At 47.6% G+C, this 23,536-nt stretch overlaps 1 protein-coding gene across 1 annotated transcript in view; it reads left to right on the top strand.

Annotated features, from left to right (window-relative positions):
• Window positions 1-2,146: 2,146 nt before the first annotated feature.
• PPFIBP1 (PPFIA binding protein 1) overlaps window positions 2,147-23,536 on the top strand; it is a 130,399-nt gene continuing 109,009 nt past the window's right edge. Inside the window, exon 1 of the mRNA XM_081210658.1 lies at window positions 2,147-2,304. The gene's annotated coding sequence lies outside the window, so the exon portion shown is untranslated. The remainder of the gene's footprint in view (window positions 2,305-23,536) is intronic.

The raw sequence follows: 23,536 nt of genomic DNA, 5'->3' as shown, positions 1-23,536 counted from the left end.
CCTTGTAAAACTTGGCAGGGAAGGGGGGCAAAAGGAGAATGAGTGGACTCTGTGCCTCACTGGCTCCACCTGCTGTTGGGGCCCCTGCCTTCCACTTCATTAGTCCCAATGGACACCACCTGCTGCCACCTTGATGCTGCTGAGTGAGGAGCATTCAGGGGGTCTGTCATGGATGCTTTAGTTGAGATTCCTGCATTGCAGGGGGCTGGACTAAATGACCACTGGAAGCCTTCCAGCTCTACAACTGTATGACTCTGTATGTGGGACGTGGCCAGTGGGAGTGTCAGGATGCAACGACCGTAGCCAGCAGGTGTTTTCCTGCTGCTTCTTTGTGGCTCATTAAATGTGTGTGGGATTCATTTGAACACTTCTAAATGCTTCAGTGTTGGAATGTGTATATTCTTACCGTACCTCATATGTATAAAGGCAGAGTCCAAAAGAGGACAGAACTCCTATACAATAACATTTGAAGGTCTAGAATAGCGGGAGGGACGTCAAGCATGAAGGTCACATGTGGCTTTCGAGGTCAGTCTGTTTGGCTCTTGGACTCTTTGGCATGTCCAAAGTCTGTTTCGGTGGCCTAATCCGGCTCCCGTGGCAGTTTATTTCCTGGGGTTCAATCCTAAAAAAAGCTTAACAACTTTGGTCGGCACTTTGGGTCGGCCCTCACGGCCCTTCACTTTATCAAATCTGGCTCTCTTTGAAAAAAGTTTGGACACCACAGCCCTAGACCAAACCTCTCCTTGAGGGCTTTTGCCTGGTTATAATGTGTCACTGGACAGTGATAGTGCATTTTGCTTGCCTGGGTGTATATGTGTGTGTGTGTGTGTGTGTGTGTGTGTGTGTGTGTGTACTAAGCTCTGCGTTTTGTGTTGCTAGAAGGTTGTTGGTGTTATGAGAAACGAAGGAAGAAGCTGGGTCTGTTTAGCCTGGAAAAGAGGAGAATGAGAGGAGATAGGATAGCCATCTTCAGATATCTCAAGGGCTGTCCTGTGGAAGAGGGAACAAGCTTCTTTTTCCAACTCTGGATGTTAGGACTTGAACCAACGGCTTCAAGTTACTAGAAAGGAGACTCCAACTAAAGATCAGGAAGAACTTTCTGACAGTAAGTTGTTTGGCAGTGGAATGGTCGCAGAATCTCCTTCATTGGAGGCATTTAAGCAAAGGTTGGGTGGCCCTCTGTCATGGATGCTTTAGCTGAGATTCCTGCATTGCAGGGGTTGGACTAGATGACCCCTGGGGTCCCTTCTAATTCCACAGTTGTTTGATTCTATAATTCCTGTCTCAGGCCAGACCTTTTAAAATTAGTTTGAGAAGCTTTTGTTTTGATCCCCCAATTCTAAAACACACACAAAAAAAGATGATTTAGCGACAGTCCCTAAACTGAATCATTTAGCGACAGTCCCCGAGTTGAATTGCAATTCATTCAGAATTTGGCTGCGCGGCTGGCTGGTGTTCGCTGTTGCTGCTGTGTGAATAACGTCCATTGTAAAACCAAACTGAAGCGAATTTCAGTTCCGGACTGCGAAGAGCAAGCCTTGCAAGCGGAGCGCGAGGGCGAAGGAACGGGCCAAACGGCGGGGAGGCTGTGAAAATGCAACCTTATTCCAATCCCCCCCCCCCCCATGGGCTGGAGCAGGCAGATTTCTTCCAGGACAACACAGGTTTTTTACAGTTGCTGAAAGTCCTGGGGCTCTTCTCCCCCCCACCCGCCTCGAGAGCACGCAGTTTCGGAAACTACGGGGGGGGGAATGATTTTCAACATGGAAAAACTCTAAAACCAGTTTTCACTTTGCATTGGTAGTAAAGATCCCCGTTTGCACTCTGCATTCGCGACAAACACCCCCGTGATTCGCTGCGCGCTCTTTACTCCCCGCGCCGCCTCTTCCCCGCGGAGGCTGCAAAGGCGCTCTCCCCCCCCCCCCCCGCTTCCCGGGATCCTGGAATGTCGATGGGGAGGCGGGCCAGACCCCCAGCCCCGCCCCCTTCCCGCGAGCGACGTCCTCCCACTCCAATCCGCGGGAGGCGGGGGCGGGCTCTGCGGACTTTCCTCCCGTCCTTTTGGCCGCTCCCTTTGCGGGGGCGGGAGCGGGAGGAGCCTGGGAAAAGGGAGTGACGTGGGTCGCTCCCCCTGGATCACTTCTGCTGCTGGGATCCTGCGGGGCGCGAGGCGGAAGGAGCTCGGGGAGAAGGAGAGAGAGAGCGAGAGAGAGAAAGAAAGAAGGAAAGGGGATGGCTTTGTAAAGTTGGACTGAGGGGCGAGGCCTTTTCTTTGCTGAAAGTCCCGGTCCGCTTCCGACTCGGGTAAGTCGGTGGGTCTCCTCGTGTGCAGGAGGAGCTCGCCTGCTCTCCGGCTGCTTTTCCTGGCTTGCAACCGCGGCCGCTCTCTGGACAGGCTGCTTTGGGGGTGCTGCTTAATTTCTCCCTTTCTCTCTCTCTCATCCTGGAACACTCTGTCCCCCCCCCTCCGGGTCTTGGCTGCCAAGCGCCCCCTCCCCACTTGTTGGCCATCGGCAGGAAGCGCCGGCGAGTTGGGTCCTGAATGGGGGCTGATCTTCTGAAGGTGGGGAAGGAGCGAGTCCTTCGAAGGGCGGAGAAATGTAAACCTGAAGACTGGGGTGGGATCGGTAAGGCGGGCGAGGGGGAATCCTTCCTGGGCTTTATTAAATCAGCTGCCCGGAAGGGGGGGCAGGGGGGAGCCAATCTGCAGGTAGAATCCAAACAGGTTGATCACACGCCAAGGAAATTGGAGTCTTTTCTCAAACCAGTGATGATTGGGCAATGCATGCAGTGTGTGTTTGTGGAAAATCATGTAGATGAAAGCATGGGGAAATATATTAAATATGAATATGGATGAGATTTGGTAAAAGGGGGGGGGGAGATTTTAAGGAAAGTATATGCTCAAGACCTCCTCCTAAGGTCAGATGCAGCTTGGGAAGAACGGCCTACTTTTATGTTCACACTGGTGCTAAATGGAAAAGGTGATCTTGCAGTGGTGGGGATCTAGCAGGATATTGTGAAAACCTTGTCCTGCTTGAGAGAATATTTTTGGCTGCTGGCTTCATGTCTCCCAGGCTAAGGTTCTATGTTTCACTAGACTAGAGGGAAGAAGTTTATTAGTCCGGTCTGTTGGTGCCAATAAAAATTTGCTTGAGGTTTAATTTAAGTTGGTAGCTTTTTAAAAACCAACATGCCTAATCAAACCCCATACAGTTTCAAGGCTAGTGGAAGTGAACTTTCCAGATTCCTTCTGGATCAGCCTCACTGATTTTTGTTTTGGCTTCAGCAGTGTGTGAATGGCTCGAAAACTGCAGTTTAATTGAATTAAAAAGTCATGGTTTTATTAATTTGGGATAAGGGTTATTTTGGAAGAGGTTGTTCTGTACAATAGGTACTTACTTTGTGTTTTTAATATTGCTATGTTTTCTGCTGCTTTTAAAGCCTGTCAGATTTCTGCTGTCTCTGCCCAGTGGGGAGCGAGGGCTCCTGCGAACACAGAGTTCTTTATTTCTCTTCCTGCCTGTGAAACTGGAAGCTGCCATATATTCCAGCTAGACATCTGCCGTTTGCTTATTCACAGGAGCAAAACAAACCCACCTTCTTTTGACCAGTAAAATGTTGGGCGGCACCATCTGAGGAAAGTTGGGAGAGAGTAAAATAAAGACTGACTGAAGCTTCTCTTTGAAGCCTCTGCTTGTTGGGTTGTTGGTTCAGTTTGGTGTCTTTAACCTCTGCTCTGGGATGTATGCAGCATATGTCTTTGTGTGTGTAAACTGTGGTGAAATCCTATAACACTTGCACACTTTTACACTTGTGCAAAATACAGTTTTGGGAAGCTGTTCATTCCCAGTGACTTGGATCCCAGCAGGGTGGATTTGATTTAAATTACTAGTCAGTAAGACTTGATTTAAATCATTTTTTGACAGAAAGACTCTCTATCATTGATGGGCTGCCCTTCTCCCTCCTCAGGGAAAAGCCCCCAAGAGCCGCACACACGCTCCACGCGGCTCGTGAAAGGGAGCGCTTAGCAGAGCCTGGGATGCACACAGGCTCTGCTCAGCGCTCCCTTTAAAGAATATTATTTTCCTTGCATTCCCCCTCTAAAAACTAGGTGCGTCTTATGGTCAGGCGCGTCTTATGGCGCGAAAAATACGGTGATCCGTCTTCTGAATTGTACCCTCCCTCTCACCAAACCAGGCCTGTATTAACCATCTGTTTTGTTGGGGGTTGTGTGTAGGTTGTTGCCCGTAGAAGTGTTGATGCATATGAATTCTGTGGAGTTGGAAAATAGAGGCTCCTGTCGCTGTCCTCTCTTTCCTGGCAACAGGGTCTGCTTGTTTGCTCCAGATTGACCCAAAAGACAGGAACTGAGCAGTTCCTTCCGTTATCTGCTGCGTTAGTGCCTCACCCCGGCTTCAAAGAGAGAAAGGACACGGGTCTTCAGTAGCAGCAGATCCCTTTTGCAGGCCCAGCATTTGTCTGTCCTACCTACAAGTGACTTGCAACTTCCATTTGAGAATCTTGGCTCTAAGAAAGAGCAGGGAAGCCCAGGGAACTGAAAAACAATGCTTTGTTGTGATGGATAGAGGCAATCCTGTGCAGCTGTAGTAGGGATACAGAGTGGTTTGCAGTGAAATAAGCATGGTGGTATCCTGTGCAAGGCAGATTCATCTTTCTGTTGAGACTCCAGGCTAACAAGTTTATTCATACGCATAAGAGTTCATTCATTTATTTAATAGACTTTGTTTCAGAATGCAGCATGTAGTACCTGATAAAACCAACCGGATAACACGTACAGTGGTACCCCGCAAGACGAACGCCTCGCAAGACGGAAAACCCGCTAGACGAAAGGGTTTTCCGTTTTGGAGGCGCTTCGCAAAACGAATTTCCCTATGGCCTTGCTTCGCAAGACGAAAGCCCATAGGGAAATCTCCGGGGACCTCTTTTAAATGCTAGCGGTGGGGAGCAAAGCCTTTCCCCCCCCCTCCGGCCTTCAGAAGAGGTCCAGGAAGGCTGGCGGGGGCTGAAAGGCTTTGCTCCCCAGCGCCAGCATTTTAAAAGCAGTCCGGGATAGCAGGGAAGCGCTTCCTGCTATCCCGGACGGCTTTTGAAGGCAGGAGAGTCTCCGCCAGCAGCGGCAGCGCTGCCGCTGCTGGCGGACAGATCCGCGAAGCCTGGGCGCGCTGCGCGCAGGCTTCTGCATGCCGGCAAGTCTCCGCCAGCAGCGGCAGCGCTGCCGCTGCTGGCGGAGAGGTCCGCGAAGCCTGGGCGCGCTGCGCGCAGGCTTCGGCATGCCGGCAAGTCTCCGCCAGCAGCGGCAGCACTGCCGCTGCTGGCGGAGAGATCCGCGAAGCCTGGGCGCGCTGCGCGCAGGCTTCGGCATGCCGGCAAGTCTCCGCCAGCAGAGGCAGCGCTGCCGCTGCTGGCGGAGAGGTCCGCGAAGCCTGGGCGCGCTGCGCGCAGGCTTCTGCATGACGGCAAGTCTCCGCCAGCAGCGGCAGCGCTGCCGCTGCTGGCGGAGAGGTCCGCGAAGCCTGGGCGCGCTGCGCGCAGGCTTCGGCATGCCGGCAAGTCTCCGCCAGCAGCGGCAGCACTGCCGCTGCTGGCGGAGAGATCCGCGAAGCCTGGGCGCGCTGCGCGCAGGCTTCGGCATGCCGGCAAGTCTCCGCCAGCAGAGGCAGCGCTGCCGCTGCTGGCGGAGAGGTCCGCGAAGCCTGGGCGCGCTGCGCGCAGGCTTCTGCATGACGGCAAGTCTCCGCCAGCAGCGGCAGCGCTGCCGCTGCTGGCGGAGAGGTCCGCGAAGCCTGGGCGCGCTGCGCGCAGGCTTCGGCATGCCGGCAAGTCTCCGCATGTAGAGTGGTAGCTCATAAGGAGTAGTCATAGACCAGAGAGTTGTTTAAGCTGGGCTCTGTCAAGTTCCTGATAAAATGAAAGCCTGTTATGAACCAGCTTGAGAGGAGATGAGCTGCTGTGGATAAGCAGAGGAGGAGGAGGTGGTCAGTCAGTATGTCACCATGGAGTAGGAGGAGGGATTGGAACAATTTAGAATAGCTTTGGGGTTGGTCTCCAGGGTGGTTCGATCAAATTCTTATTCTCATAATGGCTTGACTTGTGACTAATATGTTGCATATTAACGTAACACCTGCTGATGGCATGGTGGCATTTTCACTGAGCACTACATCTGGGGCTGGGTCTTGTGGCTAAAAGTGTGAGGTGTGGGGTTCCTCTTTCAAGTTTTGTCATAGCCATTAGGACATCACGACCCCTTCAATATAGAAGTACAGTGGTACCTTGGGTTAAGTACTTAATTCGTTCCGGAGGTCCGTTCTTAACCTGAAACTGTTCTTAACTTGAAGCACCACTTTAGCTAATGGGGCCTCCTGCTGCCGCCGTGCCGCCGTCGCATGCTTTCTGTTCTCATCCTGAAGCAAAGTTCTTAACCCAAGATAATATTTCTGGGTTAGTGAAGTCTGTAACCTGAAGCCTCTGTAACCCGAGGTACCACTGTAGAGGTAGCCTACCTCATATTATAAAGATAATGGGGATAATATATATAAAGCGTCTTGGAGTGTTTGAAAGTGGTATAGCTCCATCAGTGAAGCAGGAGACTCTTAATCTCAGGGCTGTGGGCTTGAGCCCCATGTTGGGAGAAAGATTCCTCCATGTTGGACTAGATGGCCCCCATCGTCCCTTCCAACTGGCAGTGCTATGATTCTAAGATTCTTCCCCTGTGTCTTGATGCTGAAGTTGACAAGAACTGGAAGTACTTTTAAGAAAAACAATCCATAAATACTAAGTCTAAAGTAAGCCCGCAACTTAGGCAGATGCTGTGTTCTGGGGATTGTACCTGCCCCCTTTTATTTTATTATTTTTTTGCCAAGCACGTGAAGCTGAATGCGCACAAGTTAAATGCTTAGCGCAACCCATTCGTGGGTCCTGTCTTGCCAGCTGAAGAGCCACATCTTCTTTCTTCCCTATTCTCTTGGTACTAGAGTGGACTCTTGGATGGCATTTTAAGAGATTACCTGTTTTCAGTAATGTGTGCAGAAGAGATGGGGGCCAAAACAGGCTGGCAACCCCAAGCTGTTTTTGAAGAGCTGAATAAATGGCAGAATGCCTGTGTGGTATACAGTGTTCTTCATAAGTAGCTTTTCTGATTCTAAAGGATAGCTTAAAGCAGTTTTCTAAACCATATTTATGGGGAGTGACTGATTCAAATTTACCTCATGTTTTTAATCTGTAGACAATTTTTAAGGATTTATGGCGCAGTCAGCATTGCTAGTTCTTTTTCCTTTAGCCTCGTTCAAGGTTTTGACAGTAAAATATGCACTGTGAACTGTTGGTTGTAGAACATGCAGAGGGGCATAAGTGATCAGTAAAATAAATATCTCTATTTCTGAAACTTCAGTGCAACAAAGGTGCTCATAAGTGCAGATATTCTGAACAGTCAAATATACCTGAAGTCAAAAGGCCTTGATGTACTGTAACATTCTCACCCTTTTAAATATACAGTGTATACTTACTACCATTCTGTTACACTCTAGTGTGAGCAAGGATGGAGCTGTGCAAATAGAACTGCTTTTCAGAAACACACTGAACTGCCACGTGAATTGTGGTCTTCTTTGCTTTGCACATGTAAGTGAATGTTTCTCTCCATATATAGGGAAAAACTAAAGAATTCAGGGTGCTGTTACCGTGGGAGATAAACTGACCCTGGATGTGTAAAGATGGGCATTTGTCTGTGCGTGGTGTTTATTTGGACACAAATGCATGCTCCCACCACCCCCTTGCCGCCCTTGCACTCTGCAAGCATTCCTTATACCCTGCACCCATAAGCACTAGGAAAAGTAGTGAGTGTTTGGGAGACCCTAGAGACTGTAGTCTAGCCCTTCTCAGGCAGGGTGGTCAAGGTGGGACTGCTGATTCTGAAGCCCCCAGGAAGTTTGGTGAGTAGGGCAGATGGTCAATGGAAGTGGGAAGTGCCAGGGAGGTGGAAAAGATGAGATTTTACTTCAGTAGCTCAAAACAGAACAGTTGGCTCAAGTCTGCTGACTGGCTGGTTAGTCTCTCACCTGGAGAGCTTGGGCTGTTTAAGGAGAAAGTTATTTAAGCAGGAAAATTATTTTGAGAGGTGTAGGCTCTCTTTGGGTGCCTTCTGCTTCTACTTCATCCATACTGGTTTCAGTACTGCTGTCAGCAGCTGTTCCATGGTCCATGACAATGGAACAAGCCCACACCTGGAGATGTGGGGAAACTGGGGGTGTGAAAGTGAAGATTTTATGAAATGTAGGCCCCATTTAAAGAAGTGTGAAGTTGCCAAATTCCTTTAACAATTTAAACAAAAAAGTGTGTCTATTTGTTTATAAAAACATTTCTAGACTGTCCCAAGTGGGTGAACAGCAAAAATTTCTCAGTTTGTACACTTCTTGCAAGCCAGGAGCAGTTTTCTTTGTTACTGGAGGCTTGGGAGTGAAATACTGGCAGCACCCCTCCTCCCCTTTATATCGGTAAGCAAAAGCTGCAATTTTGGGTAAGATACATTTTGGTAAGATACAGCTCAGTTGGTTAGACCAGTGTTTCCCAACATTTTTTGGGCAAAGGCACACTTGTTTCATGAAAAAAATCTCGAGGCACACCACCACTACAGCCCCGTGACGTCAGCGCGCAGCGTCACGCCGGGAGGGACATGAATTGCTAGCAAATTACATAATCACCTCCTTGAGGGCTGGCTCATCTTCTCCGAAGGCAGAACCCCATTAATTAACAGCACAGACTCACACCATAGCCAAGACGAGGGGGGAAAACCTCAGTAATGCACAGTCATGCACATGTGGGGGCTAAATGAGGACGAAGACCGGGCACAGAGCAGGGTTCAAATCACCCCACCTGGCCAGGACAATCCCTGGGTGCTCCCTGACCCACCTCGCAGGGCTGTTGTTGCGAGGATAACACGGGGAGAACCACGCGCGCCCCCGGGAGCTCCTTGGAGGAGAAAGCGGGCGATGAATGCAATGCACAAAATATATGAGAGGCGACCAGGTTTTGCAGGTGAGGGGCCCCCGCCAGCCTCCGCTTCCAACACCCGGTGCAACGACGCCGAAGTTTCCCCCTGGGCTCGGCTCGGGGAGCAACGCTGCTCCCCCCGGCTCCCCTTCGCCCTCCCGGCTCTCTCTGCCGCCCACTGGGGACCCCCCTCACCTGCCAAGTCCGGAGCGCCGGTGGAAGTTGCATGCATGCATGCAGGGCGCCGCGTTGCCATTGCATTGCACTGCACTCCATGCAACGCCTGCACGCATGCATTGCCTTGCACGCCCGCCAAGGGGTCTCCCCGCGGTCCGATGCGTCCCCTCCGGCGCGGATGCAGCATTGCAAAAATAACCCCCCGACGCAGCCCTACCTGGGGGGCAGGCTCCGCCTCCGCGGGGATCCCCGGGCTCCATCCTGCCGCCCGATCTCCGCGGGGGCGCAGGCAGGCTGCGCGGGGTCTGCGCGGAAGAGCCCCTGCCCGCCCGGCCGCCGCCGCTGCGCTCATTCCATGGCCGGGAGAAGAGCGCTTCAAACAAAACGCCCGGCCCGCCAGGCCACGCTGGGAAACGTAGTTCGCGCACCCCGCGCGGGCGCGGAGCCCAAGGGCGAGGGGACTACGGATCCCGGCAGCCCCCGCGCCGGGGACGGAGGGGGAGAGGCCGGGTGCAGGGATGGAGGGACGGGTGGGCGAGCAAGTGAGTGAGTGGCAGCCGCCAAGCCTTGGCCGAGAGCCAGGAAGGGCCTCCCCGGAGGAGGAGGAGGAGGAGGGAGGCGCAGAGCGGGAGGGAGGGAGGGAACCCCAGGGGTCATCTAGTGACGGCGCCCCAATCGAAAATTTGACTTTTTTTAAAAAAAATCTTTCGAATTTTTTAATTTTTCCCGCGGCACACCAGGCAACATCTCGCGGCACACTAGTGTGCTGCGGAACAGTGGTTGGGAAACACTGGGTTAGACCATGGTGCTGATAACGCCAAGGTTGCAGGTTCAATCCCTGTATGGACCAGCTGCATATTCCTTCATTGCAGGGGGGTTGGACTAGATGACCCTCAGGATCCCTTCCAACTCTACAGTTCTGTGATTTGAGGGAACAAGGATCCCAAAGGTGTCACCCCCCCTTCCCATGATGGGGCCTGCTTGGATGGTTCGTTTCCTTCCCAGGGGAGTGAGACTCACTTCTTCCAAAACCCCAACATTTTCTCACTCTTACTGGATGAGAAGTGTCACAGTAACAGTTGTAAGTGACTGCCAGCTCTAGAAGAGGAATTTTATACTTGTGGAAGGTTTAGTTTTCGTATGTTTCAGGTTTCCTATGCTGTTTTTCAGGTTTTTTGTTTGGGAGATATGGTTGTAACACCCTCCTCAAACGACTGAGGGCAAACAAATTACTGGTGACGGCTGAATGTCAACTTTGCACTTGGTCGCATATTTGAGAACTAGTTCTTACTAAGGCAGTCTTAAGACTTGCCAGTGGCGTAGCGTGGGGGGTGCAGGGGGGGCCGGCCGCACCGGGCGCAACATCTGGGGGTTAGGGTTAGGGGGCGCAAATCCACGGGTTAGGGGGCGCAAATTACTTGCCTTGCCCCGGGTGCTGACAACCCACGCTACGCCACTGAGACTTGCATCTTGGGGATTGTATCCTAATACCCCAACTTTTCCACATGTCGGGCATGTTTTGCTTGGCAGAGCATCCCGTTATGTGAATCCCCATCTGCAGTCTTCTTAAGTGATACAGTCCAGACCTTATTGATTGATTGAATTTCTATACTGCCCTCTTCCTGGAGGTGTCAGGGTGGTTAACAGAGTAAAATCAAAATATAAAACCATAAAATAACAACAACCCAATAACACCCCCCCTCCCCCGCATTTACTGCCTTGTTGACAACATGACATTGGTAAACATGGCGGCCAACTAGAATATTGGCTTCCTTGCATTACAGCTGGGTCCGAGTGTGTATTGAGTTTTGCTTTTATACACAGTTTTGGGGTTCTGAAAAATTACAGAATTTATGTCACATTTAAAATTATTTTCTCATGTAGAAAATAACTGCTATAGGCCAATAAGGAAATGGCACATGTTGAAATTAAGGTTTTCCTAATTTGTTTAACTGTACAGTCATACCTCGGGTTACAGACGCTTCAGGTTGCGTTTTTTCGGGTTTGCGGACTGCCAAAACCCAGAAGTACCGGAACTGGTTACTTCCAGGTTTCAGCGGTTGCGCATGCGCAGAAGCGCCGAATCGCAACCCACAGACGCGGGTTGCAAACGTGCATCCCACACGGATCACGTTTGCAACCCGAGCATCCACTATAGTATGTTATTTACCAAATTATTTCATAAATGGCTGGGGTTATGCTGCTTGCTTTCCACCTTATTGTACAAGGACAACTATATTTTTCCTGTCTCTGTGACAAATACTGAAGTACATTATACAGTCATTTAGTGCATGGTCTGATGCATATGTAGGAGATGGTGTTGATGGCTTTGCTAAAGGTTATCCAGTTTGATTGTGGCAGAACTGATACTTGAACCAAATACTTCCCTGCTTACACAGTTCATGTGATTAACTAACATGCTCCTCCACTATTTATCCTTCACTGAAATATGCCACACTTTCAGGCCAGTGTATGTGTAGCACATCCTTAGTATGGTTTTAGTGTCATTTTCCATTTCAGCGTCTAAGTCCTAGAACACATTCTGTTATGTATTTAACTCCTGTTAAACCTGAAGAAGGAGCCTAGAGGTTAGTCTATGGCATTTCCTTCCTCATTAAACATATTTGCAGTTCAAAGTTTTGCTTGATTTCTTCTACAGAAGCTAACTTTCAACACTGGTTTGTTGAAACGACTGATTCTTACATGTTGGCACATTTGAGAACTGATGCTCATCTATTTTGGTCTAATTGTTCCACAGCTATTAAGTATGCATTTAAAATCTTAGCAGTTTTCTATGTCTTACAGTCCTATAAACTGCAGTTTTAAGTATACACATGGCCAAAATTGTCGCATATGCCAGCTAAACAGAGGGAACAATCTAATTTCTGGTTTCAGAACTACACTTCATTGAAAAACTGCCAGTGAATTCTTAACCCTGAAAATTTGCTATCCCGTCATATCACTCCTCAGCAATTTCTGTTTTCTTCTTGGAATCTGCCCATGGACTTGCCCATTAAGCATCCAGGACTTACAACTTCAAAAGATTGTCACCTAAGCCATCAACACAATGCCACTAGGATTTCACTCATTCTAAGTTCCTGATGAAACCAAAAGAGAGTGAGGCGGCTGCTGCCTTCAGAAATGTTATCTGAGACACTACAATTTTTTAGGTGCAGTGGTTCTCAAAACTTCTTTTAGGAAAACCTTGCCTACTGAGGAATCTCTACGGATTGGGCTTGCATGTTGCAATGGATCCAGGGACACGTACAGAGCACAATGCGAGTCGCTTCATGCAGGGCACCAGTTGTAGGCCTCACCGTTGCCCTATATCACCTGAGAGCGCATCCCTGAAGGTCCCAATGTACTCCTGGGGCTGGACACTGCAGGAGAAAGCTGGCAGTGGGGGGCAAGTTGTCTGCCTGATCTTACTGAGGAAACCCTGAAGGACTGGCCAGAAGTTGAACACAATTTGAAAACTTGTGTGGCATCTGGTGCATCTCTACCAGCCGGGAGGCACTGGTTACGCAGAAGGAGATGTTAAAGAAAATAGCCTAATGCATGTTTGGGCAGCACCTTGGGGGGGGGGAAACCAGAGCCCTGTGTGAAATGCTCACAATGTTCAGACTCGATCCGTAAAGCTCCCAGCTATGTACAGTCTCTGCGTTTATTTATAAATCGTTCAGGAATGAGGGCCACAGCGTGAGGTTCTCATATGGATGGTATGCATGTCAAAAGAGGAGATGTCCCCTCAAGACTGCCTTTTCTTCCCCACCCCCACCCCTTCCTGTGAGGTTGACCTCATTTTCAGACTTCAAAGTGAAATCCAAACTCGGCTGCCCCTTTAAGGCTACACAATTACTGGGTGACCTAGTTCTGTCCTACAGTTTTATGAAATTGGAATGTGATCATTCCCGCACCCCCTGTGGGAAAGCGAGGATTACTTTCAAGGTGTCAAAGGGATATCTCCTGGGGCCTCTTTGTTTATGAGGCAAATGAGGGATGCAAAACAAATGGCTTCTCGCTAAGTTGATTGGCCTCGAGTGAAATGTGAGCAGAGGGAAGGAGTATCATTTACCAGCATAACCATGGCAGCTGGAATGTATGTGGGGTGGGATGGCCTGTATATCACAAGGCTTGACAGACAGCAGTGGTTCCCCTTCTGCTCTCTGCCCCTTATTCCGCTCTTTTTTAACTGCATTGTGGGTCACACATCGTAGTTTGAGTCTTTCTGCATTTGAGCAGCTAGAATGTAATGGTGTGCCCTCTATATATAGGGCCTGCTTAAGGCTGACTTGCTTATTATCCAGTTGTTTGGGGTTTTTTGGTGTTCCTTGCCATCCCCTCCCCGAATCTTCTGGCTTGGCAGAGTTTTCACTGGAGTATGGCCAAATAAGAGAGTCTCCCTCCTGCTACTTGAAAGTGCTCCTGCTGTTTCTTATCTTCACCAAATTACAACCCAGATGAGAGTTGGGGGGAAAGGGGGTCTCAGTGTTGCTGGGAGTGTGCAGAAGATTTTGGGTGTGTGTAATCCCCTGTGGCAATATTCTGGAAGCAGTGAATATTAAGAAGCCTTCTGAAAGGGAAACAGCCCTGACCAAAACTGCTGGTTTGAAAATCTTTATGGACCTTCAACACAAGAAGTGCTCATTATTTACTTTGGCTGGCCTGTGAACTTGGGCCCAGCGCAAAGGTTTGCTGTGCTTGTGGGGAAGTGGAATTGGTGACTTTTGTGGGTCCATGATGCATGTAGTGGTGGAAGCTGTGCTTTGCGTTGCCATGATGGTGCAGATTGCAGTAGTAGTGTGCTTGCCCCACAAGTTGTACCAGTCGTGCCTCAGTACTATTAGGGATCAGCCTTAGGTGTATCGCAACATGAAGATACCTTTTTAAGTAGAAATCTGATAATCGTGGTGCAAATTTTCCTTCCCCCCTTTCCTACCTAAAGATAGCTCTTTAAAAGGTATTGCCTCTCTGGTATCTCAAAAGTATAATAATAATAATAATAATAATAATAATAATAATAATAATAATATAATAAATTTTATTTATATCCCGCCCTCCCCAGCCGAAGCCGGGCTCAGGGCGGCTAACAACAATAAAACAGTACAAAAGTACAACATAAACAACATTCTAAAATCATTTAGTATGCGTCAATATATTCAGTTTCTTTAAAAACATCAAATATAAAAGATTATGTTCGATTTTGCGGGCTTTGCCTGTATGATGTGTACTTTAGTTTTACATAGGACTGCACAACAGTCTGTCAATCTTATTTTAAAGTATTCATTATGTTTTACCTTTTAGCTGACATTATGAAATTTTCTAACATGTTGAGGGGGTTTACAGGCTTATGTTGGCCCTACTATGAGCTTGGGAAGGAGCACCATGCATGTGTTGGAAGAACACATGTAAAATTCCATATGTGTGCGTGTGGCGATCCAGATTGGCCCAGGATTCTCTCCCCACAATCCTGTTGGAGGCACTCCGTCCATACGCTCCCTTCTCATGGTTGTGAGGCCTTGTTGGTGGGCAAGTCAGTGTTGAGGGGGAGGTTAGCCCATGCAGTCCCACAATTCCTCCATGTTGGGTTTAAATGTGTGAGGGCTTTTGTATGACCAACGGCTTGCCCACGCCAAACCACAAGGAGGATAGCTGTGGATTTGAACTTGGGGTTCCTACATCAAACTACACTCAGTTGCAGATGGTGAGGTGGGGTGGCAGTGCTCATCTTGCCTCCTGGGAGCTGACTCACTGCTTCTTCCCAAGAAGAAGAGGGGAATGGGTGACGCAGCAGGGAGGTTAGTGTGGTGCAGGCACACCGACGGGAAACTCACTTGGCTTTGCCCATGTGTTTGCACCACACTGGCTTTCCCATCACCGCAGCCCTCTGCTTCCTAGCCAAGTACAGCCCTCCCAGCCTCTCTGTTTGGCTGTTGGGACTTTCTGGGGGCACACCTTTCTCCAGCCTTGCTTTGTACCCTCCTTGAGTGTTTTTGCCTGGTTGGAATGTGATCTTGAACTCTGATAATGCTTGCCTTTGCTTGCCTGGATGGAGGATAGAGAGGGAAGTGTTGGCATGTGCAGACGCTAGCCTACTGTACAATGGTAAAATTCACTTTGAACACTTTTACCTAGAATCATAATGAATAGAATGGTCTGAAACTATTTGAATATATATAAGCAACTGGGGGAAAAAACTACTTTGTGAACTAGAGGCCTCATTTGTCAACACTCACCTTCACAGTCCTCATAAACAATACCTGCTTCCTAAGGTAATGAGCAGAATAAGTATTAACCCATATTAATGGGTGCTTAAACGGAGGATTACTGTCCAGCCAATTAGCCTTGTGAGAAGCCTGTGGCTAGATTAGAAGTGGAGCTGAAATAAATAAAGTAGAAGTCCCCCCCCCGCCCATTTTTATTAAGTTCATTGGACTTTATAAATTAGAGTCATGTACATGCATGTTTACTTGGAAGTAAGTGCCAGTGTTATTGAGTGGGCATTTCTTCCACACAAGTGTAGGATTGCAGCCCTAAACACTTACCTTTCCCGCCCCGACCTGGCCACAGTGATCCATGCGACAGTCATCTCCAGGCTTGACTACTGTAACTCGCTCTACGCGGGGCTGCCCTTGAAGCTGTCCCAGAAACTCCAGCGGGTACAGAATGCTGCAGCGAGGCTCCTCACAGGGTCTCTGCCATGGGAGCAGATTCACCCAGTGCTTTTCAAGCTGCACTGGCTCTTGGTGGAGTACAGGGTCAGATTTAAGGTGCTGCTTTTGACCTTTAAAGCCCTTCACGGCCCAGGACCCTCGTACCTATGGGACCGCCTCTCCTGGTATGCCCCACAGAGAGCCTCAAGGTCCATAAATAGCAACACCCTAGTGGTCCCAGGCCCTAAGGAAGTTAGATTGGCTTCAACCAGAGCCAGGGCCTTTTCAACTCTGGCTTTTTCCACTCCTGGTGGAACGCTCTGCCTCATGAGACCAGGGCCCTGCAGGATCTGATCTCTTTCCGCAGGGTCTGTAAGACAGAGTTGTTCCGCCTGGCCTTTGGCTTGGAGCCAATTTGATTCCCTCCCTCCCTCCCTTTCTTTCTTTCTTTTTTCCTTTCCTTCTCCTCCTGCCATGAGGCTACATTTTAATGTTTCCATATTTTAATGTTGTATTTTAATTTTGTTTTTAAGTTGTAATCATTCAATTTGTTTTTATTATTGCTTGTAAGCTGCTCTGAGCCCGGCCTTGGCTGGGGAGGGTGGGGTATAAATAAAAATTATTATTATTATTATTAATTGATGTGGAAACAGTGCTTGGATGATGCACCAGAATTCACATCATGTTTATGACATCCGTGTGATGCATTCAGAGAGGGCTGGAGTTGAGCTAGGGTTCAAAATCCCCCCCCCCCCCGGGACAGTCTTCCCCCAGCCTCTCTTTCAGCCTGACCTGCCACACAGGGGTTTTGTGAGGATAAAATGAAAACAAACAAATATCCATTTATGTCGTTGAGAGTGAAAATCTACAGTAGTATCGTGGCTTTTGTTTGTGTGTAATTAGAATTGTTTGAAAGTACTGATTTCACCCAGTTGCCTTACCATGTTGAACTGTGTTCGCCAGCAGGTTACCTCTCATTTGAAGATTGGGTGGTGGTGGACGTGTGTGTGTTTTCCCATCTACGCTGCTGATAATGTTCACAGTCCTCTTGCTTCCGATACTTTCCCAGTGCAGGCCCATTTGACTAGTTTAATGACATACCCTGCAAAGGGAATTCAGCTGTGAAAACTCCTTGCGATGTTGTGAAGTTGCCTCTTCGTTCTTACCCAGATGAGCAAGCTGACTGGTATTTTTTGGTTTTGTCTCAGTCGAGGGAGGGTGGCTGTCTAAATTATATTTCTTTTTCCAAATTGTAAGGGAAAAAGTGATCATAGCTGCTGTCATGTTCTATTTTGTGCCTGTGTGTTGGAATTTTCCATAAATGAGTCTTGCCATCCGGATAAATCTTGTGGTTGTCTCCTGTGCTGTGCATTGTTCCTCTGTGGGCATATAGTCTTTTTCTCACACGTGTAGCTTCCCAGATGTTCCATTTGTTTCTTTGGCTGTTGATTGGAAAAGAATGGATGCCAAAGCGCTTAAAATTGCAAGTAACATTTCTGATAATTGTCCAAGGGAAACAGGAGCTATGAGGTTAACTGTCCTGAAAAGACATGCTTCATGTAAAACAGATCACAGCTATATGCCTTATCACTTCCCTGTTCATGCAAAAGGTTTGTCTGTATTTAATAAAATCCTGTAATACTTGGCAAATCATCCTGTGAAGTGGAATATGTGATCTGATTGCCCAGAAAGCCAGGGGCATGCTCCGTGCTTTATGGAGCAATTGTGTTAGTCAGGGCTACAATTGGTGTTAACAGTGTGCAAGGTCCAAATGTTATGGACATGTTCCACAGAGTTATGGCTCCTTGGCATCTGTCCTTGAGAGTTTGGAAACGCAGCTCATGGTTTCATAATGTTTATGTTAATAATAATAAGCACCAGTGCAGCATTGGTGTACACATGCTGAACATGATTACAGTGGTACCTTGGGTTAAGAATTTAATTCGTTCTGGAGGTCCGTTCTTAACCTGAAACTGTTCTTAACCTGAGGTACCACTTTAGCTAATGGGGCCTCCCGCTGCTGCCTTGCTGCCACCATGCGATTTCTGTTCTCATCCTGAAGCAAAGTTCTTAACCCGAGGTACTATTTCTGGGTTAGCGGAGTCTGTAACCTGAAGCGTCTGTAACCTGAAGCGTCTGTAACCCATACTGGTTTACAGTACATAGCTGAATGAGGTTAAATCTCTCACTATTGTGGTTCCCAGCTAAGTAGAACAGGGTATTGAACTGCAGCACTATGAAGATGTCTCAGATTTTTAACAGGAGAATCTTTATAAGGTTTTGTGTAGAAAGAAATTAAAGTTAAATATGTTGGTTTGAAGTGCAGATGGTTGCATGGTTCTGCCTCTACAATACTTACTTCAAGGAGCCCCCCTTATGCCCCCCTTTCCTCCAAGGAACACAAGAAAGGTGTACCTCAGGCACCCCCAACCTTCAGCCCTCCAGATGTTTTGGACTACAATTCCCATCATCCCTGACCACTGGTCCTGTTAGCTAGGGATCATGGGAGTTGTAGGCCAAAACATCTGGAGGGCTGCAGGTTGGGGATGCCTGGTGTACATGGTTCTTGCCTCCGCATTTTATCCTCGAAACAGCCTTGTGAAATATGATGAACTGAGACAGTGAACTTGGCTCAGTGGGCATTTGACACACTGACCGTTATACCACACTGGTGGTGGGGGAAATGCTTAGCTTTTGTACACAGAAGGCCTGAGGATCCGTCCCTGGCCTTTTTACAGTTGCAAGGATGTCTGATAGCATGACTGGGAAATATCTTTGCTTATGGTTGTGGAGAGCTGCTCCCAGTTATAGCTGACATATATAGTTATAGCTGAGGTTGAATGAACTACTCTCCCAACTTGGTAAAAGGCAGCTTCAAATCTTAGTATGGAGGGGGCCACTTAGGAGCAGCTGGTTTACAGAAACAGGTCAAAATGTACACCCAAGTGCTGTGATGTGAAAGCCCAGCAGTGGAACACCTCAATCATCCTTGGCAGGATTCTTCCAGTCTTGTGTATTCAGAGGTATATGCTGGGCCTGAAACATTCTGATGAGACCATTTGAGAAGGTGGCTTACAGTTGAATTACTGTGCTGTTAGGCTCCGCTGAAAACTAAAGGTGATTCAAGAAAATATATTTAGGAGACTAGCCACGGGAGATGGAGGTATATTAGCTTTACAATTTAATATTCCACACATTTATCATATAAAAGAAAAATAATTAAAGAATCCAAATACACCCCCCCCCCTTATGACTTCCCTCAGCTTCCCTTTCTGGTTCTTTGAATATTTGCTACTTCTGCTTAATTTCCAAGTTGTTGTTTCTTAACCTTTACCTTTGTTTTCTGAATTGTAAGTGTTTACTCAAACCCTACTAATGAGTCCAATTCTTTACGATGTTTCTGTAAATACAGCATAAACAGTTCCCAGTGTTTTTTCAAAGTCTCTATTGTCATTGTCTCTAAGTCACGCCCCAACTTGATACGTATTTTATTTCCATTAAAAATTATACACCACTTGATCTATCTATCTATCTATCTATCTATCTATCTATCTATCTATCATCTATCTATCTATCTTTAGGATGGGTATTCATAGGCATCCTTTGTTTTGGGATGCGGCCTGTCCTATTGTAATCCTGGGATGGAAGAATCTGCATGACTGTATTCATGACTGCACTGGAAGTTGTGGAAGAACAGGACCCATTTTTTGGAGCAGACGATGGCAGCCTAGCTCTGAGCAACTCCAGTCAAGCCTTACGAGGAGAATAGGAATGAAAAGGTGTGCTGATGCTCACAACATTTCTTCTTCTCTTAATGTATTTCTGTCTACCTCTCACACATTTTCATGTGTGAATGCTTTGTGTTAAAACAAACTATTTTCTTTCTTTGGGTCCTGTAAGTACAAAGATGTTAAAAAGTGTTGCAATTTTTGCAGTTTAGATATTGCTGTAATAACAAATAGCAGGCATGTGTTCACTGTCTCACTGCCAGTAGCATAAATGGATTTTGCCCTAGTTGTCTTGCAATGTGATTTTGCCCTGGGCTTATTCTCAAGATAAGAGATAATACAATTGGCTTCTATTTCCAAGAATGGTTTTGTAAACCCCTTACTTTAAGTAGCTTTGTTCAACGGAGATAACTCAATTGCTTTTTGCTCTTCTGTGGGGATTGTTGTGAGACGAATGCTTAAAAAATATTTTTATTCAGAAAAGCAAACCTGCCTCATGATTTTAGCAAAGGGTCGAGAGGAACAACTGAAATGTGGTGCTGGGTCAGGAACAAACCTCTGCACTTTCAAGGTGCTTGGGGCCAGGGCCGGTCCTTCCATGAGGCAAGGTGAGGTGACTATTTTGCTACCCTGCAGACGCCGTGAATTACCTGGCAGGAAGCATTTTTTTTTTTGTGTGCCCACAACCTAGGTCCCAAGAGCCACATGGCTCCTAGCATTCCCATCCCAGTTTCTAACACTGCTCCAAGGAACTCACTGTGTGTAGATTTTCATTCTTCTTGTTCCTGATGTTGACCTTCACCGTCTCCTTCTTCTCTGTCTGGGGTGTGCATGCACCATTTTGTGGTTTGCCTCAAATGCCAAAATGTCCTGGCCTGGCCCTGCTTGTGGCAGCTCAGAAAGCAGCACAGCACAGAAAAGAATCATCTCTGTTCTCCTCTTAAGTATAGTTGAGGCTGGGAGCGGTAGATCGTCCCTGCAGATTGAAGGCCCTTCAAACACAGTGTAACTGCTGGAATGATCCCTCTCCACATCTGTGCTTGAGAAGAGGGCTGGGGCAAATATATGCTTGCCACTTGGTGCTTCAGAAGCCCTTAGAGTGCCTCTGGCATACAATGCAACTATGGGCTTCCATGTCAGGAGGGAAGATCCGGGGGTGGGTAGGACTGTTGCATGATGAATATAGCAAGAGACATTGTGAACCCCAGAAAATGGGTATGCAATAAATTAAGAATCTTGTCCTATGTACTTTAGCCCCATATTTTCAGCTCTGTTTATTTGTTATGCAGACCATAAATACTTGATGCAGCATAGTTCTCAAGATGACCACAGCAGAACATAGTGGGTGGTATTCAACTAGGTTTTACTCAGAGGAGACTTATTGAAATTAATGGGCCTAGTTTAGTCATGTTGTTTAATTTCACTGGGGCTACTCTGAGTAAAACTTTGTTGAATACCACCCAATATATATGGACATGTATTGTGCCTTTTAAAATAAGAGTATAACAAAGCCTATAATTGTAGTTTAGAAATACAGTGGTGCCCCGCAAGACAAACGCCTCGCAAAACGAAAAACTCGCAAGACAAAAGAGTTTTCCATTTTTGAGTCGTTCCGCAAGACGAATTTCCCTATGGGCTTGCTTCGCAAGAAGAAAGCCCATAGGGAAATCTCCGGGGACCTCTTTTAAAATGCTGGCGGTCGGGAGCAAAGACTTTCGCCCACCGCCGGCCTTCAGAAGAGGTCCTGGACCTCTTCTGAAGGCCAGCGGGGGGCAAAAGTCTTTGCTCCCCCCCGCCTGCCTTCCCGGGACAGCGGAGACTTCTCCGCTGTCCCGGGCGATCTTAAAATGCTGGCGGGAGGCAGCAAAGCCTTTGCTGCCGCCCGCCAGCATTTTAAAATCACCCCGGGACAGCGGAGGCTTCGCTGCCGCCCACCAGCATTTTAAAATCGCTCCGGGACAGCGGAGGCTTCGCTGCCGCCCGCCAGCATTTTAAAATCGCCCCGGGACAGCGGAGGCTTCGCTGCCGCCCGCCAGCATTTTAAAATCGCCCCGGGACAGCGGAGGCTTCGCTGCTGCCCGCCAGCATATTAAAATCACCCCGGGACAGCGGGGGCTTTTAAAATGCTGGCGGTCGGCAGCAAAGCCCTCCTGTCCCCAGAGCTTGCGGGGCGGGAGGTGGGGAGAAGGGCTTTTCTTCCCACCGCCAGCTTTCAGAACAGCCTTCTGAAGGCTGGCGGTGGGAAGAAAAGCCCTTGTCCCCCCCCCCCAGCCTTCAGAAGAGGTCGGAGGACAGACTGTCCCCGGACCTGGTCTGAAGGCGGTTTCCATAGGAATGCATTGATTGATTTTCAGTGCATTCCTATGGGAAACCGTGCTTCGCAAGACGAAAAACTCGCTAGAAGAAAAAACTTGCAGAACGAATTAATTTCATCTTGCGAGGCACCACTGTACAACCATATTTGAAACAGCTTCATTTGTACAGACTTACATATGATTTACTGTTTTTTCTCAGTCCTGAAAACATTCACTTTTGCAAACAATTTTCTTTTTCTTTTTTTGTATGAAAAAGTGTGTTTGAATAGTCAAAGAATGACTGTTGGCCACTTACCCTGATAAACTGCTGTTCTGAGCAAAGCTGGACCTTCAAACTCTCATTTATGCCTTGGAGTGCATATACAATCCTGCCAGTTTTGCTTCAGGCTGATTGTATTATTCCTGTCCAAACAGTTCCCAGCATGCGAGTAGTGTTTAATTTGTACAGCAGATCTAATTCTGAGTTATTCCTTTAAAGCCGAGACTGGTTGAAATGAAAGGCAATTATGGTTAGCTTGAAACTGCTTGCCTGGTGTAGAAATAAGAAAGATTCTTGCAATTACTTTTATTGTGATGAGATCCCCTTGAGAGCAAACCACTCTCGCGGGTGTCGCAAAACAACTCTGACTGAGTGCTGCTAACATAAAAAGCAGATTTAAACATTTCAGCTGTTGGGCATTACAACAGCTGTGAAATAGACCATAACTGGAGGAAAATCCACTTGAGCGACAGTTTGCCTTCATGTACTCACAGGAAATTCCAGTCCTTCGTTTGGGTAGCACAGTTCTACTTGAGGGCAGTATTTGTTCAGTTGTTTTTTTGGTTTTTTAAAAATGATTTTATGGGGGGGAGGTTGTTAATGAACAGTGCAAATGCAATGCAATACTAAATGAAAGTTCAACAGCATGAATCGGTAGCCCAAAGCATGGTATTTACAGTAGCTTTGCCTGCAAGTTCGCCAAAGCACCTATGCTTGATTTGCCAGTCTGCACACACGCCTTTGTCTTTTGGACATGTTTGAAAAGCAGGGCAGAAGACTTTGCATCTTTATCATATAGCCTTGCAAATAGTCTTGGAAAAGCCCTAGCTAACCAAGTTACCATGTTACCTATGCTATTAAGAGTGAAGGGCAGAGAAAGAACCACACTCCTACTATATATTATAACGTCTTTGCCTAAGTCAGTGTTTCCCAAACTTGGGTCTCCAGCTGTTTTTGGAATACAGTTCCCATAATTCCTGACCACTGGTTCTGCTAGCTAGGGATGATGGGAGTTGTAGTCCAAAAACAGCTGGAGACCCAAGTTTGGGAAACACTGGCCTAAGTGGTTGGAAGCTATTCATCTTGGGTAATGTCAGTCTTGATTTACAGTAATAGGTAGTTGGAACTTGTGCTGAACTTAAGTTATGTAAAGAAATAAAGAGGCGTGTATCTTGTTAATCTTTTAGTGGATTGACACTTTAGGTGGGATTGGGGAACCTGTGGCTCTCCAGATGTTGTTGGACTACAACTACCATTATCCCTGAGCACTGGCTAAACTAGCTTGGGCTAAGGGAGTCCAGCAACTTCTGGAGCACCACCATGCGTTCCTCATCCCTGCTTCAATGTGTTTCAGAAGTTTGAAGCCTGTCCTTTTTTACCCAGAGCATTTTCTGCTCCATT

The sequence above is a fragment of the Podarcis bocagei genome (genome assembly GCF_964188305.1).
Source record: "Podarcis bocagei genome assembly, chromosome: 10".
NCBI classification, from domain to species: domain Eukaryota; kingdom Metazoa; phylum Chordata; class Lepidosauria; order Squamata; family Lacertidae; genus Podarcis; species Podarcis bocagei.
Note: the sequence above shows the minus strand (reverse complement) of the source record. Positions and strands in the feature narration are given on the sequence as shown.